General features: G+C 38.4%; 1 long non-coding RNA gene across 2 annotated transcripts; it reads left to right on the top strand.

Annotated features, from left to right (window-relative positions):
• The first annotated feature begins 31 nt into the window (after positions 1-31).
• On the top strand, positions 32-10,370 carry LOC125685746 (uncharacterized). 2 transcript variants are annotated; one of them, XR_007373500.1, is made up of 7 exons: positions 32-60; positions 641-749; positions 962-1,140; positions 1,736-1,885; positions 2,214-2,361; positions 3,679-3,826; positions 5,093-10,370. It is a non-coding gene; the product is annotated as an uncharacterized LOC125685746 (long non-coding RNA). The 2 variants fall into 2 exon arrangements; XR_007373501.1 differs by lacking the exons at positions 962-1,140; positions 1,736-1,885.
• The last annotated feature ends 7,986 nt before the right edge of the window (positions 10,371-18,356 follow it).

Genomic DNA, 18,356 nt, shown 5'->3' with positions numbered 1-18,356 from the left:
AGGGCTGAGAAGCGCAGGGTAGCAGCTGAGCCTGGGCAGTGCTGCTTTTGGAGTGTGGAGGTGAGCCCTTCTCTATTGCAGGGCTGTGATCTCTGCCTTTCTGGGGGGATCCTGACTGCATTTGAGGGTTAGTAACCATTTGTACCTGGAAACTGTTTCCTTTAGAGTGTGGGTGAGTATTCGTTTTTGGAATGGGGTAAGTGGTTCCATTTTTATTTCAGGGTTGTGACCTCCCCTTTTTTGGGGGATCCTAACCACATTTAAGGGCTGGTAGTTGTAAAGGCAGCTTCTGAACCTGGAGACTGTTTCCTTTGGGGTGCGGGGTGAGCCCTTAGAATGAGGGGAGTGATTCCTGCTTTATTTCAGACCTGTGAGCTTTGCCTTTCCAGTGGGATCTCATGCTGGATTAGAGCAACTGTATTTGCTATGTGTGTTGTTTCCTCTTCAGTGGTTCTCATCTAGTAATCTCCAATCTGGGGCTCCAAACACAATTTGTCTTCTGCCACATCATTCCGCTTTATGGCTATAATTCACAGCACCATGTGCTAATTGCACCTATGCAGAGTTTTTTAAGGGCATTCTATGCATCATTATTGTGTATTAAATTATGTTCTGTGTCTCTTTTGATTTCATTTTGCAGCTCGATGGGGTTTAAGGATTGCCTGGGCTCCTCTAATCAGTGGTGTGAGATCCATGCAGCAGGTAATGGAACATCATGAGCCCCATGTTGGTGCATTGCTTATATGCAGGTAGGTTTGCGATGCAGTCCAACTCCCCCACAATGAACATCCACAGCTGGATCAGGTTGCTCAGAGCTTGACCTAACTTCACCTTGAAAGCGACAGCGCATCCACCACGTCTCTGGCAACCTGTTCCACTGCCTCGCCACCCTCACTGTGGAAGACATTTTCCTTATATCTAACCTTAATTTTCACTTGTTCTTTCCTTCATGTATTGAAAGGCTGTTACCAGGTTACCTTGGAGCCTTCACTTCTCCAGGCTGAACAGCCCCAGCTTTCTCCTTTTATAGGAGAGGTGTTCTGTCCCTCGGTTCACATGTGTAGCTGTACTGTGGATGCACTCCCACAGCTCCATACCTCTCCTGCACTGAGGACTCCTCATCCAGATGCAGCACTGCAGGTGAGACCTCACCAGTGCAGAGCAGAAGGGGGGGATCACCTCCCTTCACCTGTTAACCATCTTTGGATGCAGCCCAGGATACGGTTTGATTTCTGGGCTGGAAGGGCACATTGCTGGCTCATATCCTGCTCCCACCCATCAGTACCCCCAGGCCTTATGGGGCAGGACTACGCTCAGTTTTGGTGATGGGTGTTCCCTCATCCCAGCTGCTGACCCTGCACTTGAATTTGTGCCCACTACTCAACCTGTTGAGGTCCCTCTGGATGGTGTCCCGTCCCTCTGGTGTGTCACTGTACCCCACAGCTTGGCATCGCTAGGGTGTACTCAACCCCAGTGTTGATGTCACTGATGAAGGGGCAATCCCAGATGTTTATACAGACTGGGTGTAGAACTCCTTGAGAGCAGCCCTGTGGAGGAGGACTTGGGGATCCCGGTGGATGAGAACCTGGATGTGAGCCAGCAGTGTGCGCTTGGAACCCGGAAGGCCAACTGTGTTCCGGACTGCATAAAAAGAGGAGCAGCCAGCAGTGAGAGGGAGGTGATCATCCCCCTCCACTCTGCTCTTGTGAGGCCCCATCTGGAGTACTGTGTCCAGGCCTTTTTTCTACTCACCAGGGACTTCACCTGACTGCCACGACTTCTTGAACACCACTGAGTGGCTCGGTGACTGCAGTGGTGAATTCCCTCAGAACTCTGGAACTCATCTCATCAGGACCCAAAGACTCTTGGATGTTTGGGTCTGCAGGTGGTCCAGAACCTGATCTCCCATCCCAGTGTGGGATGGGGGTGGGGGGGAGGTGGGGATGGTGGGACTGGCACTGCTTTCTCAATCCCCACCTACCAAACCAAAGGTGAGGGCAGTGTATAGTGAGCAATTATCAAAGAAGATGGAAGCAAAAACACTGTTGGGTACCTGTACAACTGTCTGTTGTTCCCAGCTCAGTGCTGCTGGTAAGCAGCATTGAACACAGAGTGCAGCCACGTTGCTCTGAGAAAGGAGCACTGCAGCACATGTCTGAAAGAAACACTGCCCTACATCTGCAGTGCCTTCATTACTGCGTTGTGTCCAACAGGTGGCAGCAGAGCTGCAGTGCTCCTGAATGCTGTAACGACTGCATGGAGAGGTGTGGCTCTTCATGAGAACAGCCAGGAACTGGAATCTGCATTTCCTGAAATGGCCTGGAACCCCACTTTGCTGGCTGGTAATTGTCTGCCCAGCAGGTAAGGGCAATGCACACCCACCAGTGTTTACCCACTCCATAGCATGGCAGAACACGGTGTTCCCAGAGCTCTTCATTGCACTTCATGGTGCCCTGAATGCTGCCTGTCCTTTTCTTTCTGTGTTCTCCTTGTCTCTGGCCTTTCACTGCAGTGTTTTCCTTCCCTTTGCCCTTGCTGTTCCCTATTACATCCTCTTGCCCTCCTGTTTTTGTGTTCCATGCCACGTTCATTTGGCCATTGCCCTTGGCTTTTTTACCACATTCACTTCGGCATTCAGTTTTGGCGTTCCCTGCTGCGTTCTCCTGCCCTCCTGTTTTGGCGTTTCTTGCCGTGTTCTCTTGGCCATCATCCTTGGCGTTTCCTTCTGCATTCTCTTGGCCCTTGCCCTTGTCTGAGCATTCCCTTGCCCTCCTGTTTTTGTGTTCCATGCCACGTTCTCTTGGCCATTGCCCTCGGTTTTCCGTTGCCACGTTCTCTTCAGGATTCGATTTTGGCGTTCCCGAAAGCATTCCCTTGTCCTCCTGTTTTGGCATTTCCTGCCACGTTCTCTTGGCCCTTGCCTGGGCATTCCCTGCGGCATTCTCTTTGACCTCCTGTCTCGGTGTTCCAGCCGCATTCCGCATTGGTCTTCTTTGCCGCCTTCTCTTTGGCCTCCTATTTTGGCACTTCCTGCCATGTTTTCTTAGCCCTTGCCTGGGCATTCCATGTCGTGTTCCCTTGTCCTTTTGTTTTGGCATTTTGTGCTGTGTTCTCTCGGCTTTTGCCCTTGGCCTTTCTTGCTGTGGTCTCTTTGGCTGCATTTTAGCCTTTCCTGTTGCCCTCACCTTGGCTTTCCACTGGGTGCTCTCTTTGCTTTTGCCTTTGCCTTAGCTTGGCTGTTTGCTTTGCATTTACCTTGGCTTTCCATGGGAGTTCTGCTTCCCCTTGCCTTCGGCACTCTGGGATTAGCTGGGAGGCAGCGTTAATGTTAACCTTGACCTGAACCCATAGCTGAATGGGAGTTCTAGCAATAATTGTGTTAACCTGCAGTGTACCTGTAGACCAAACCCTTAACCCAGTGTTAAAAATGTCTCTTACCCTAAGTGCTGCCATAAAAATAATGCCCCATGTTTTCTGTCAAAGAACATTAATTGTAAGTGTAGTGCAGAATACTGATGTTAAACTAACTATAACTTCAAACCTATCAGTAGCATTAATTATATCCCTAATGTTAATTATAATCAATTATAACCCTTGCGTCATCATTACAGCAATGTGCTCAGGGCGCAGCCCCACACATGCGGGGCAGCGCCTTCATTACTGCGTTGTGTCCCACAGGCGGCAGCAGAGCTGCGGTGCTCCTGAGGACTTTACGGACAGCACGGAGATGCACGGCTCTTCATGGCAACAGCCAGGAACCGGAATCTGCATTTCCTGAAATGGCCTGGAACCCCACTTTGCTGGCTGGTAATTGTCTGCCCAGCAGGTAAGGGCAATGCACACCCACCAGTGTTTACCCACTCCATAGCATGGCAGAACACGGTGTTCCCAGAGCTCTTCATTGCACTTCATGGTGCCCTGAATGCTGCCTGTCCTTTTCTTTCTGTGTTCTCCTTGTCTCTGGCCTTTCACTGCAGTGTTTTCCTTCCCTTTGCCCTTGCTGTTCCCTATTACATCCTCTTGCCCTCCTGTTTTTGTGTTCCATGCCACGTTCATTTGGCCATTGCCCTTGGCTTTTTTACCACATTCACTTCGGCATTCAGTTTTGGCGTTCCCTGCTGAGTTCTCCTGCCCTCCTGTTTTGGCGTTTCTTGCCGTGTTCTCTTGGCCATCATCCTTGGCGTTTCCTTCTGCATTCTCTTGGCCCTTGCCCTTGTCTGAGCATTCCCTTGCCCTCCTGTTTTTGTGTTCCATGCCACGTTCTCTTGGCCATTGCCCTCGGTTTTCCGTTGCCACGTTCTCTTCAGTATTTGATTTTGGCGTTCCCGAAAGCATTCCCTTGTCCTCCTGTTTTGGCATTTTCTGCCACGTTCTCTTTTTTTGGCGTTCCTGGCTGCGTTCTCTTTGGCCATTGCCCTCAGCCTACTTTACCACATTCCCTTTGGCCTCCTGTTCTGGCGTTCTCTGCAGCGTTCTCTTTGGCTTTGGTTCTCAGCGTTCTCATAGACCTTGCCCTCCATTTTGGCCTTCCCTGATTCGTTTTCTTTTGTCTCTGTTTTGGCATTCTCTGCAGCCTTCTCCTCAGGCCTGGCCTGTGACGAGGCGTTCAGTTCAGTGCTCTCCCTGCCTTTGCCTTCCCTTTTGCCTTTGACGTTGCCTTCCCTTGGGTGTCATCTATGCCTTTGCCCTCCGTTTTGGCGTTCCCTCAGCTGTTCTCCTTGCCTTTTGCTCTTACCTTTGCCTTGGCCTTCCCTAACAGTCACTCTGTTCATAATCCTAATGAACCTAACCTTAATATCTTCTCCCCAACCCTAAGCTCCGAACCCCAAATGAAGTGTTAATTGCAACCATGACTGTATAGACACCTGTGCAAATGAACTCTGAACCTTCCAAAGTGCTTTCAATTGGGCACAAAACCCATCTGTAACTTTCTGTGTAATACTAACCCTAATCCTACAGCTTCCCTGTTAAATACTCCTAACCTTACTCTTACGCCCTTTCTTGGAGCGGTGTTTGGCTTCCACGTTTTGACAGTGAGCATTGTTTGTGTCTCGGCATTCCTCCTTCTAAAGCGTGTCTCTCTGTATTACAGGTGAAGATGCCTTCAACACTTCCAGTTGATGACTTCTCCCCTGAGAGGCCATTGTCTTTCCAGGCCTCCCACACTCACCGCCAGCTCGGTTCGGTTGAGCCGTTACCCGAATCCCTGCTCCGTTCCCTTTCCACGATGTTCCTGTCACTCTGCCACAAGCCCCTACCACCGCCCAGGTCATCGCAGGCAACGTGTGGGATGCGACACTCGGTCTCATTACAGTTCATCCCATGGGCCTCAGCCCAGCGATCCAACCCACCCCCACCCTTCTTGAGGGCCCTTCCGCTCCCAGGCCAATCAACGCTTCATTCTGAAGCGATTTGTTCTCCTTCCTGGCTGCTTGAAGACTCCTGCCCCTTTGTGGCCATTTTGAGAGTTGCGCTGATTTCAGCGTGTGCAGTCAACGTATCTCAATTAAATTGGCTTTAGCTTTGCATTCAATTAATGTAAGCCAAATTGGCTTTAGCTTTGCCTTGCTTACGGGGTTGGGTTAGCTTTGCTTTGTTTGTTCTAGTGCAGGGCTAACCCAACCCCGTAACCAACGCCCGGGGGCCGTTGGAGGCAATTTGTGTTCCTTCCCGGCCACTCTGAGACTCGCGCCCCTTTGTGGCCATTTTGAGAATTGCGCTGATTTCAGTGCGTGAAATCAATTTATCTCAACCAAATTGGCTTTGGCTTTGCATTCAATTAACGTACACCAAATTGGCTTCAGCCTTGCAGTCATTTTGCATCAACCTAATTGGCTTTAGCTTTGCATTCAAATTATTTCAACCAAATTGGCTTTGCATTCAATTTACATTGACCAAATTGGCTTTAGCTTGGCCTTGCTTACGGGGTTGGGTTAGCTTTGCTTTGTTTGTTCCTAGGCAGGGCTAACCCAACCCCGTAACCAACGCCCGGGGGCCGTTGGAGGCAATTTGTGTTCCTTCCCGGCCACTCTGAGACTCGCGCCCCTTTGTGGCCATTTTGAGAACAGGGATTTCGATGAAAATAAGCGATATTTTAGGGTTAAAAACAGGGATTTCTATGAAAATAAGCGATATTTTAGGGTTGAAAGCAGGGATTTCAATGAAAATAAGCGATATTTAAGGTGAAAAACACGGCTTTCCGAGAAAAATACCAGCCAGCGGGACGCATGCGCAGTAGCGTGCCTGAGGTGCGCATGCGCAGTAGGGTGCCTGAGCAGCGCATGCGCAGTAGGGTGCCTGAGCAGCGCATGCGCAGTAGGGTGCCTGAGCAGCGCATGCGCAGTAGGGTGCCTGCGCCGCGCATGCGCAGTAGGGTGCCAGTCTGCCGCACGCGCAGAACGGTGTCTGCCTGGCGCATTGCTAGAACAAAGCAATGTTTAAGGGGAAAGACAGGGATTTCTATGAAAATAAGCGATATTTGCAGGGAAAAACAGGGATTTCGACGAAAATAAGGGATATTTAAGGGGAAAAAATGGGATTTCGACGAAAAGTAGCGATATTTTACGGTTAAAAGCAGGGATTCCTATGAAAATAAGCGATATTTTAGGGTTAAAAACAGGGATTTCGATGAAAATAAGCGATATTTTAGGGTTAAAAACAGGGATTTCGACGAAAATAAGCGATATTTTAGGGTTGACAGCAGGGATTTCAATGAAAATAAGCGATATTTAAGGTGAAAAACACGGCTTTCCGAGAAAAATACCAGCCTGTGCGGCGCATGCGCAGTAGGGTGCCTGAGCAGCGCATGCGCAGTAGGGTGCCAGAGCAGCGCATGCGCAGTAGCGTGCCAGTCTGCCGCACGCGCAGAACGGTGTCTGCCTGGCGCATTGCTAGAACAAAGCAATGTTTAAGGGGAAAGACAGGGATTTCTATGAAAATAATCGATATTTGCAGGGAAAAACAAAGATTTCTATGAAAATAAGCGATATTTTAGGGTTAAAAACAGGGATTTCTATGAAAATAAGCGATATTTTAGGGTTAAAAAGAGGGATTTCTATGAAAATAAGCGATATTTTAGGGTTAAAAACAGGGATTTCTATGAATATAAGCGATATTTTAGGGTTAAAAAGAGGAATTTCGATGAAAATAAGCGATATTTAAGGGTTAAAAAGAGGGATTTCGACGAATATAAGGGATATTTAAGGGGAAAAAATGGGATTTCGACGAAAATAAGCGATATTTTAGGGTTAAAAGCAGGGATTTCTATGAAAATAAACGATATTTTAGGGTTAAAAACAGGGATTTCGACGAAAATAATCGATATTTAAGGGGAAAAAATGGGATTTTGACGAAAATAAGCGATATTTTAGGGTTAAAAATAGGGATTTCTATGAAAATAAGCGATATTTTAGGGGTAAAAAGAGGGATTTCGATGAAAATAAGAGATATTTAAGGGTTAAAAAGAGGGATTTCGACGAAAATAAGGGATATTTAAGGGGAAAAAATGGGATTTCGACGAAAATAAGCGATATTTTAGGGTTAAAAGCAGGGATTCCTATGAAAATAAGCGATATTTTAGGGTTAAAAAGAGGGATTTCGATGAAAATAAGCGATATTTTAGGGTTAAAAACAGGGATTTCAATGAAAATAAGCAATATTTAAGGGTTAAAAACAGGGATTTCGACGAAAATAAGGGATATTTAAGGGGAAAAACAGGTATTTCGACGAAAATAAGCGATATTTTAGGGTTAAAAGCAGGGATTCCAATGAAAATAAGCGATATTTTAGGGTTAAAAACAGGGATTTCGATGAAAATAAGCGATATTTTAGGGTTAAAAGCAGGGATTTCTATGAAAATAAGCGATATTTTAGGGTTAAAAACAGGGATTTCTATGAAAATAAGCGATATTTTAGGGTTAAAAACAGGGATTTCGACGAAAATAAGGGATATTTAAGGGGAAAAAATGGGATTTCGACGAAAATAAGCGATATTTTAGGGTTAAAAGCAGAGATTCCTATGAAAATAAGCGATATTTTAGGGTTAAAAACGGGGATTTCGATGAAAATAAGCGATATTTAAGGGTTAAAAGCAGGGATTCCTATGAAAATAAGCGATATTTAAGGGTTAAAAACAGGGATTTCGACTAAAATAAGGGATATTTAAGGGGAAAAAATGGGATTTCGACGAAAATAAGCGATATTTTAGTGTTAAAAAGAGGGATTTCTATGAAAATAAGCGATATTTTAGGGTTAAAAAGAGGGATTTCTATGAAAATAAGCGATATTTTAGGGTTAAAAAGAGGGATTTCGACGAAAATAAGGGATATTTAAGGGGAAAAAATTGGATTTGGACAAAAATAAGCGATATTTTAGGGTTAAAAAGAGGGATTTCTATGAAAATAAGCGATATTTTAGGGTTAAAAACAGGGATTTTGATGAAAATAAGCGATATTTAAGGGTTAAAAACAGGGATTTCGACGAATATAAGGGATATTTAAGGGGAAAAAATGGGATTTCGACGAAAATAAGGGATATTTAAGGGGAAAAAATGGGATTTCAATGAAAATAAGCGATATTTTAGGGTTAAAAACAGGGATTTCGACGAATATAAGCGATATTTAAGGGGAAAAAATGGGATTTCGACGAAAATAAGCGATATTTTAGGGTTAAAAGCAGGGATTCCTATGAAAATAAGCGATATTTTAGGGTTAAAAACAGGGATTTCTATGAAAATAAGCGATATTTAAGGGTTAAAAACAGGGATTTCGACGAAAATAAGCGATATTTAAGGGGGAAAAATGGGATTTCGACGAAAATAAGCGATATTTTAGGGTTAAAAAGAGGGATTTCTATGAAAATAAGCGATATTTTAGGGTTAAAAAGAGGGATTTCGATGAAAATAAGCGATATTTAAGGGTTAAAAACAGGGATTTCGACGAAAATAAGGGATATTTAAGGGGAAAAAATGGGATTTCGACGAAAATAAGCGATATTTTAGGGTTAAAAGCAGGGATTCCTATGAAAATAAGCGATATTTTAGGGTTAAAAACAGGGATTTCGACGAAAATAAGGGATATTTAAGGGTTAAAAACAGGGATTTCGATGAAAATAAGCGATATTTTAGGGTTAAAAAGAGGGATTTCGACGAAAATAAGCGATATTTTAGAGTTAAAAACAGGGATTTCGACGAAAATAACTGATATTTTAGGGTTAAAAACAGGGATTTCGACGAAAATAAGGGATATTTAAGGGGAAAAAATGGGATTTCGATGAAAATAAGCGATATTTAAGGGTTAAAAACAGGGATTTCGATGAAAATAAGCGATATTTTAGGGTTAAAAAGAGGGATTCCTATGAAAATAAGCGATATTTTAGGGTTAAAAAGAGGGATTTCGATGAAAATAAGCGATATTTTAGGGTTAAAAACAGGGATTTCAATGAAAATAAGCAATATTTAAGGGTTAAAAACAGGGATTTCGACGAAAATAAGGGATATTTAAGGGGAAAAACAGGTATTTCGACGAAAATAAGCGATATTTTAGGGTTAAAAGCAGGGATTCCAATGAAAATAAGCGATATTTTAGGGTTAAAAACAGGGATTCCTATGAAAATAAGCGATATTTTAGGGTTAAAAACAGGGATTTCTATGAAAATAAGCGATATTTTAGGGTTAAAAACAGGGATTTCGACGAAAATAAGGGATATTTAAGGGGAAAAAATGGGATTTCGACGAAAATAAGCGATATTTTAGGGTTAAAAGCAGAGATTCCTATGAAAATAAGCGATATTTTAGGGTTAAAAACGGGGATTTCGATGAAAATAAGCGATATTTAAGGGTTAAAAGCAGGGATTCCTATGAAAATAAGCGATATTTAAGGGTTAAAAACAGGGATTTCGACTAAAATAAGGGATATTTAAGGGGAAAAAATGGGATTTCGACGAAAATAAGCGATATTTTAGTGTTAAAAAGAGGGATTTCTATGAAAATAAGCGATATTTTAGGGTTAAAAAGAGGGATTTCTATGAAAATAAGCGATATTTTAGGGTTAAAAAGAGGGATTTCGACGAAAATAAGGGATATTTAAGGGGAAAAAATTGGATTTGGACAAAAATAAGCGATATTTTAGGGTTAAAAAGAGGGATTTCTATGAAAATAAGCGATATTTTAGGGTTAAAAACAGGGATTTTGATGAAAATAAGCGATATTTAAGGGTTAAAAACAGGGATTTCGACGAATATAAGGGATATTTAAGGGGAAAAAATGGGATTTCGACGAAAATAAGGGATATTTAAGGGGAAAAAATGGGATTTCAATGAAAATAAGCGATATTTTAGGGTTAAAAACAGGGATTTCGACGAATATAAGCAATATTTAAGGGGAAAAAATGGGATTTCGACGAAAATAAGCGATATTTTAGGGTTAAAAGCAGGGATTCCTATGAAAATAAGCGATATTTTAGGGTTAAAAACAGGGATTTCTATGAAAATAAGCGATATTTAAGGGTTAAAAACAGGGATTTCGACGAAAATAAGCGATATTTAAGGGGGAAAAATGGGATTTCGACGAAAATAAGCGATATTTTAGGGTTAAAAAGAGGGATTTCTATGAAAATAAGCGATATTTTAGGGTTAAAAAGAGGGATTTCGATGAAAATAAGCGATATTTAAGGGTTAAAAACAGGGATTTCGACGAAAATAAGGGATATTTAAGGGGAAAAAATGGGATTTCGACGAAAATAAGCGATATTTTAGGGTTAAAAGCAGGGATTCCTATGAAAATAAGCGATATTTTAGGGTTAAAAACAGGGATTTCGACGAAAATAAGGGATATTTAAGGGTTAAAAACAGGGATTTCGATGAAAATAAGCGATATTTTAGGGTTAAAAAGAGGGATTTCGACGAAAATAAGCGATATTTTAGAGTTAAAAACAGGGATTTCGACGAAAATAACTGATATTTTAGGGTTAAAAACAGGGATTTCGACGAAAATAAGGGATATTTAAGGGGAAAAAATGGGATTTCGATGAAAATAAGCGATATTTAAGGGTTAAAAACAGGGATTTCGATGAAAATAAGCGATATTTTAGGGTTAAAAAGAGGGATTTCGACGAAAATAAGCGATATTTTAGAGTTAAAAACAGGGATTTCGACGAAAATAACTGATATTTTAGGGTTAAAAACAGGGATTTCGACGAAAATAAGGGATATTTAAGGGGAAAAACTGGGATTTCGACGAAAATAAGCGATATTTTAGGGTTAAAAACAGGGATTTCTATGAAAATAAGCGATATTTTAGGGTTAAAAAGAGGGATTTCGATGAAAATAAGCGATATTTTAGGGTTAAAAACAGGGATTTCAATGAAAATAAGCGATATTTAAGGGTTAAAAACAGGGATTTCGACGAAAATAAGCGATATTTAAGGGGAAAAAATGGGATTTCGACGAAAATAAGCGATATTTTAGGGTTAAAAACAGGGATTTCGATGAAAATAAGCGATATTTTAGGGTTAAAAGCAGGGATTCCTATGAAAATAAGCGATATTTTAGGGTTAAAAAGAGGGATTTCTATGAAAATAAGCGATATTTTAGGGTTAAAAACAGGGATTTCGATGAAAATAAGCGATATTTTAGGGTTAAAAACAGGGATTTCGACGAAAATAAGCGATATTTTAGGGTTAAAAGCAGGGATTTCGATGAAAATAAGCGATATTTTAGGGTTAAAAGCAGGGATTCCTATGAAAATAAGCGATATTTTAGGGTTAAAAAGAGGGATTTCGATGAAAATAAGCAATATTTTAGGGTTAAAAACAGGGATTTCGACGAAAATAAGGGATATTTAAGGGGAAAAAATGGGATTTCGACGAAAATAAGCGATATTTTAGGGTTAAAAAGAGGAATTTCGATGAAAATAAGCGATATTTAAGGGTTAAAAAGAGGGATTTCGACGAATATAAGGGATATTTAAGGGGAAAAAATGGGATTTCGACGAAAATAAGCGATATTTTAGGGTTAAAAACAGGGATTTCTATGAAAATAAACGATATTTTAGGGTTAAAAACAGGGATTTCGACGAAAATAATCGATATTTAAGGGGAAAAAATGGGATTTCGACGAAAATAATCGATATTTTAGGGTTAAAAATAGGGATTTCTATGAAAATAAGCGATATTTTAGGGTTAAAAAGAGGGATTTCGATGAAAATAAGCGATATTTTAGGGTTAAAAAGAGGGATTTCGATGAAAATAAGAGATATTTAAGGGTTAAAAAGAGGGATTTCGACGAAAATAAGGGATATTTAAGGGGAAAAAATGGGATTCCTATGAAAATAAGCGATATTTTAGGGTTAAAAAGAGGGATTCCTATGAAAATAAGCGATATTTTAGGGTTAAAAACAGGGATTCCTATGAAAATAAGCGATATTTTAGGGTTAAAAACAGGGATTTCAATGAAAATAAGCAATATTTAAGGGTTAAAAACAGGGATTTCGACGAAAATAAGGGATATTTAAGGGGAAAAAACAGGGATTTCGACGAATATAAGGGATATTTAAGGGGAAAAAATGGGATTTGGACAAAAATAAGCGATATTTTAGGGTTAAAAAGAGGGATTTCGATGAAAATAAGCGATATTTTAGGGTTAAAAACAGGGATTTCGATGAAAATAAGCGATATTTTAGGGTTAAAAACAGGGATTTCGACGAAAATAAGGGATATTTAAGGGGAAAAAATGGGATTTCGACGAAAATAAGCGATATTTTAGGGTTAAAAAGAGGGATTTCTATGAAAATAAGCGATATTTTAGGGTTAAAAAGAGGGATTTCTATGAAAATAAGCGATATTTAAGGGTTAAAAACAGGGATTTCGACGAAAATAAGCGATATTTTAGGGTTAAAAGCAGGGATTTCGATGAAAATAAGCGATATTTAAGGGTTAAAAACAGGGATTTCGACAAAAATAAGGGATATTTAAGGGGAAAAAATGGGATTTCGACGAAAATAAGCGATATTTTAGGGTTAAAAAGAGGGATTTCTATGAAAATAAGCGATATTTTAGGGTTAAAAACAGGGATTTCTATGAAAATAAGCGATATTTAAGGGTTAAAAACAGGGATTTCGACGAAAATAAGCGATATTTTAGGGTTAAAAGCAGGGATTTCGATGAAAATAAGCGATATTTTAGGGTTAAAAGCAGAGATTCCTATGAAAATAAGCGATATTTTAGGGTTAAAAAGAGGGATTTCTATGAAAATAAGCGATATTTTAGGGTTAAAAAGAGGGATTTCGATGAAAATAAGCGATATTTTAGGGTTAAAAACAGGGATTTCGACGAAAATAAGCGATATTTTAGGGTTAAAAGCAGGGATTTCGATGAAAATAAGCGATATTTTAGGGTTAAAAGCAGGGATTCCTATGAAAATAAGCGATATTTTAGGGTTAAAAAGAGGGATTTCGATGAAAATAAGCAATATTTTAGGGTTAAAAACAGGGATTTCGACGAAAATAAGGGATATTTAAGGGGAAAAAATGGGATTTCGACGAAAATAAGCGATATTTTAGGGTTAAAAAGAGGAATTTCGATGAAAATAAGCGATATTTAAGGGTTAAAAAGAGGGATTTCGACGAATATAAGGGATATTTAAGGGGAAAAAATGGGATTTCGACGAAAATAAGCGATATTTTAGGGTTAAAAGCAGGGATTTCTATGAAAATAAACGATATTTTAGGGTTAAAAACAGGGATTTCGACGAAAATAATCGATATTTAAGGGGAAAAAATGGGATTTCGACGAAAATAATCGATATTTTAGGGTTAAAAATAGGGATTTCTATGAAAATAAGCGATATTTTAGGGTTAAAAAGAGGGATTTCGATGAAAATAAGCGATATTTTAGGGTTAAAAAGAGGGATTTCGATGAAAATAAGAGATATTTAAGGGTTAAAAAGAGGGATTTCGACGAAAATAAGGGATATTTAAGGGGAAAAAATGGGATTTCGACGAAAATAAGCGATATTTTAGGGTTAAAAGCAGGGATTCCTATGAAAATAAGCGATATTTTAGGGTTAAAAAGAGGGATTTCGATGAAAATAAGCGATATTTTAGGGTTAAAAACAGGGATTTCAATGAAAATAAGCAATATTTAAGGGTTAAAAACAGGGATTTCGACGAAAATAAGGGATATTTAAGGGGAAAAAACAGGGATTTCGACGAAAATAAGCGATATTTTAGGGTCAAAAAGAGGGATTTCTATGAAAATAAGCGATATTTTAGGGTTAAAAGCAGGGATTCCTATGAAAATAAGCGATATTTTAGGGTTAAAATCAGGGATTTCTATGAAAATAAGCGATATTTAAGGGTTAAAAACAGGGATTTCGACGAATATAAGGGATATTTAAGGGGAAAAAATGGGATTTGGACAAAAATAAGCGATATTTTAGGGTTAAAAAGAGGGATTTCGATGAAAATAAGCGATATTTTAGGGTTAAAAACAGGGATTTCGATGAAAATAAGCGATATTTTAGGGTTAAAAACAGGGATTTCGACGAAAATAAGGGATATTTAAGGGGAAAAAATGGGATTTCGACGAAAATAAGCGATATTTTAGGGTTAAAAAGAGGAATTTCGACGAAAATAAGCGATATTTTAGGGTTAAAAAGAGGAATTTCGATGAAAATAAGCGATATTTAAGGGTTAAAAACAGGGATTTTGACGAATATAAGGGATATTTAAGGGGAAAAAATAGGGATTTCGACGAAAATAAGCGATATTTTAGGGTTAAAAGCAGGGATTTCTATGAAAATAAGCGACATTTAAGGGTTAAAAACAGGGATTTCGACGAAAATAATCGATATTTAAGGGGAAAAAATGGGATTTCGACGAAAATAAGCGATATTTTAGGGTTAAAAAGAGGGATTTCTATGAAAATAAGCGATATTTTAGGGTTAAAAAGAGGGATTTCGATGAAAATATGCGATATTTTAGGGTTAAAAACAGGGATTTCGACGAAAATAAGGGATATTTAAGGGGAAAAAATGGGATTTCGACGAAAATAAGCGATATTTTAGGGTTAAAAGCAGGGATTCCTATGAAAATAAGCGATATTTTAGGGTTAAAAAGAGGGATTTCGATGAAAATAAGCGATATTTTAGGGTTAAAAACAGGGATTTCAATGAAAATAAGCAATATTTATGGGTTAAAAACAGGGATTTCGACGAAAATAAGGGATATTTAAGGGGAAAAAACAGGGATTTCGACGAAAATAAGCGATATTTTAGGGTCAAAAAGAGGGATTTCTATGAAAATAAGCGATATTTTAGGGTTAAAAGCAGGGATTCCTATGAAAATAAGCGATATTTTAGGGTTAAAATCAAGGATTTCTATGAAAATAAGCGATATTTTAGGGTTAAAAAGAGGGATTTCGATGAAAATAAGCAATATTTTAGGGTTAAAAACAGGGATTTCGACGAAAATAAGGGATATTTAAGGGGAAAAAATGGGATTTCGACGAAAATAAGCGATATTTTAGGGTTAAAAAGAGGAATTTCGATGAAAATAAGCGATATTTAAGGGTTAAAAAGAGGGATTTCGACGAATATAAGGGATATTTAAGGGGAAAAAATGGGATTTCGACGAAAATAAGCGATATTTTAGGGTTAAAAACAGGGATTTCTATGAAAATAAACGATATTTTAGGGTTAAAAACAGGGATTTCGACGAAAATAATCGATATTTAAGGGGAAAAAATGGGATTTCGACGAAAATAATCGATATTTTAGGGTTAAAAATAGGGATTTCTATGAAAATAAGCGATATTTTAGGGTTAAAAAGAGGGATTTCGATGAAAATAAGCGATATTTTAGGGTTAAAAAGAGGGATTTCGATGAAAATAAGAGATATTTAAGGGTTAAAAAGAGGGATTTCGACGAAAATAAGGGATATTTAAGGGGAAAAAATGGGATTCCTATGAAAATAAGCGATATTTTAGGGTTAAAAAGAGGGATTCCTATGAAAATAAGCGATATTTTAGGGTTAAAAAGAGGGATTTCGATGAAAATAAGCGATATTTTAGGGTTAAAAACAGGGATTTCAATGAAAATAAGCAATATTTAAGGGTTAAAAACAGGGATTTCGACGAAAATAAGGGATATTTAAGGGGAAAAAACAGGGATTTCGACGAATATAAGGGATATTTAAGGGGAAAAAATGGGATTTGGACAAAAATAAGCGATATTTTAGGGTTAAAAAGAGGGATTTCGATGAAAATAAGCGATATTTTAGGGTTAAAAACAGGGATTTCGACGAAAATAAGGGATATTTAAGGGGAAAAAATGGGATTTCGACTAAAATAAGCGATATTTTAGGGTTAAAAAGAGGAATTTCGACGAAAATAAGCGATATTTTAGGGTTAAAAAGAGGAATTTCGATGAAAATAAGCGATATTTAAGGGTTAAAAACAGGGATTTCGACGAATATAAGGGATATTTAAGGGGAAAAAATGGGATTTCGACGAAAATAAGCGATATTTTAGGGTTAAAAGCAGGGATTTCTATGAAAATAAGCGACATTTAAGGGTTAAAAACAGGGATTTCTATGAAAATAAGCGATATTTAAGGATTAAAAAGAGGGATTTCAATGAAAATAAGCAATATTTAAGGGTTAAAAAACAGGGATTTCGACGAAAATAAGGGATATTTAAGGGGAAAAAATGGGATTTCGACGAAAATAAGCGATATTTTAGGGGAAAAAATGGGATTTGGACAAAAATAAGCGATATTTTAGGGTTAAAAAGAGGGATTTCGATGAAAATAAGCGATATTTTAGGGTTAAAAACAGGGATTTCGATGAAAATAAGCGATATTTAAGGGTTAAAAACAGGGATTTCGACGAATATAAGGGATATTTAAGGGGAAAAAATGGGATTTGGACAAAAATAAGCAATATTTTAGGGTTAAAAAGAGGGATTTTGATGAAAATAAGCGATATTTTGGGTTAAAAACAGGGATTTCGATGAAAATAAGCAATATTTAAGGGTTAAAAAGAGGGATATCGACGAAAATAAGCGATATTTTAGGGTTAAAAAGAGGGATTTCGACGAAAATAAGCGATATTTTAGGGTTAAAATCAGGGATTTCGACGAAAATAAGCGATATTTAAGGGTTAAAAACAGGGATTTCGACGAAAATAACTGATATTTTAGGGTTAAAAAGAGGGATTTCGACGAAAATAAGGGATATTTAAGGGGAAAAAATGGGATTTCGATGAAAATAAGCGATATTTAAGGGTTAAAAACAGGGATTTCGATGAAAATAAGCGATATTTTAGGGTTAAAAAGAGGGATTTCGACGAAAATAAGCGATATTTTAGAGTTAAAAACAGGGATTTCGACGAAAATAACTGATATTTTAGGGTTAAAAACGGGGATTTCGACGAAAATAAGGGATATTTAAGGGGAAAAAATGGGATTTCGACGAAAATAAGCGATATTTTAGGGTTAAAAACAGGGATTTCTATGAAAATAAGCGATATTTTAGGGTTAAAAAGAGGGATTTCGATGAAAATAAGCGATATTTTAGGGTTAAAAACAGGGATTTCAATGAAAATAAGCGATATTTAAGGGTTAAAAACAGGGATTTCGACGAAAATAAGCGATATTTAAGGGGAAAAAATGGGATTTCGACGAAAATAAGTGATATTTTAGGGTTAAAAACAGGGATTTCGATGAAAATAAGCGATATTTAAGGGTTAAAAGCAGGGATTCCTATGAAAATAAGCGATATTTTAGGGTTAAAAAGAGGGATTTCTATGAAAATAAGCGATATTTAAGGGTTAAAAACAGGGATTTCGACGAAAATAAGCGATATTTTAGGGTTAAAAGCAGGGATTTCGATGAAAATAAGCGATATTTAAGGGTTAAAAACAGGGATTTCGACAAAAATAAGGGATATTTAAGGGGAAAAAAATGGGATTTCGACGAAAATAAGCGATATTTTAGGGTTAAAAAGAGGGATTTCTATGAAAATAAGCGATATTTTAGGGTTAAAAAGAGGGATTTCTATGAAAATAAGCGATATTTAAGGGTTAAAAACAGGGATTTCGACGAAAATAAGCGATATTTTAGGGTTAAAAGCAGGGATTTCGATGAAAATAAGCGATATTTTAGGGTTAAAAGCAGAGATTCCTATGAAAATAAGCGATATTTTAGGGTTAAAAAGAGGGATTTCTATGAAAATAAGCGATATTTTAGGGTTAAAAAGAGGGATTTCGATGAAAATAAGCGATATTTTAGGGTTAAAAACAGGGATTTCGACGAAAATAAGCGATATTTTAGGGTTAAAAGCAGGGATTTCGATGAAAATAAGCG

This window comes from Lagopus muta, chromosome 29 (genome assembly GCF_023343835.1).
Source record: "Lagopus muta isolate bLagMut1 chromosome 29, bLagMut1 primary, whole genome shotgun sequence".
Lineage (NCBI taxonomy): Eukaryota > Metazoa > Chordata > Aves > Galliformes > Phasianidae > Lagopus > Lagopus muta.
The sequence above is the reverse complement of the archived record's forward strand: the minus strand, read 5'-3'. Positions and strand labels throughout refer to the sequence as shown.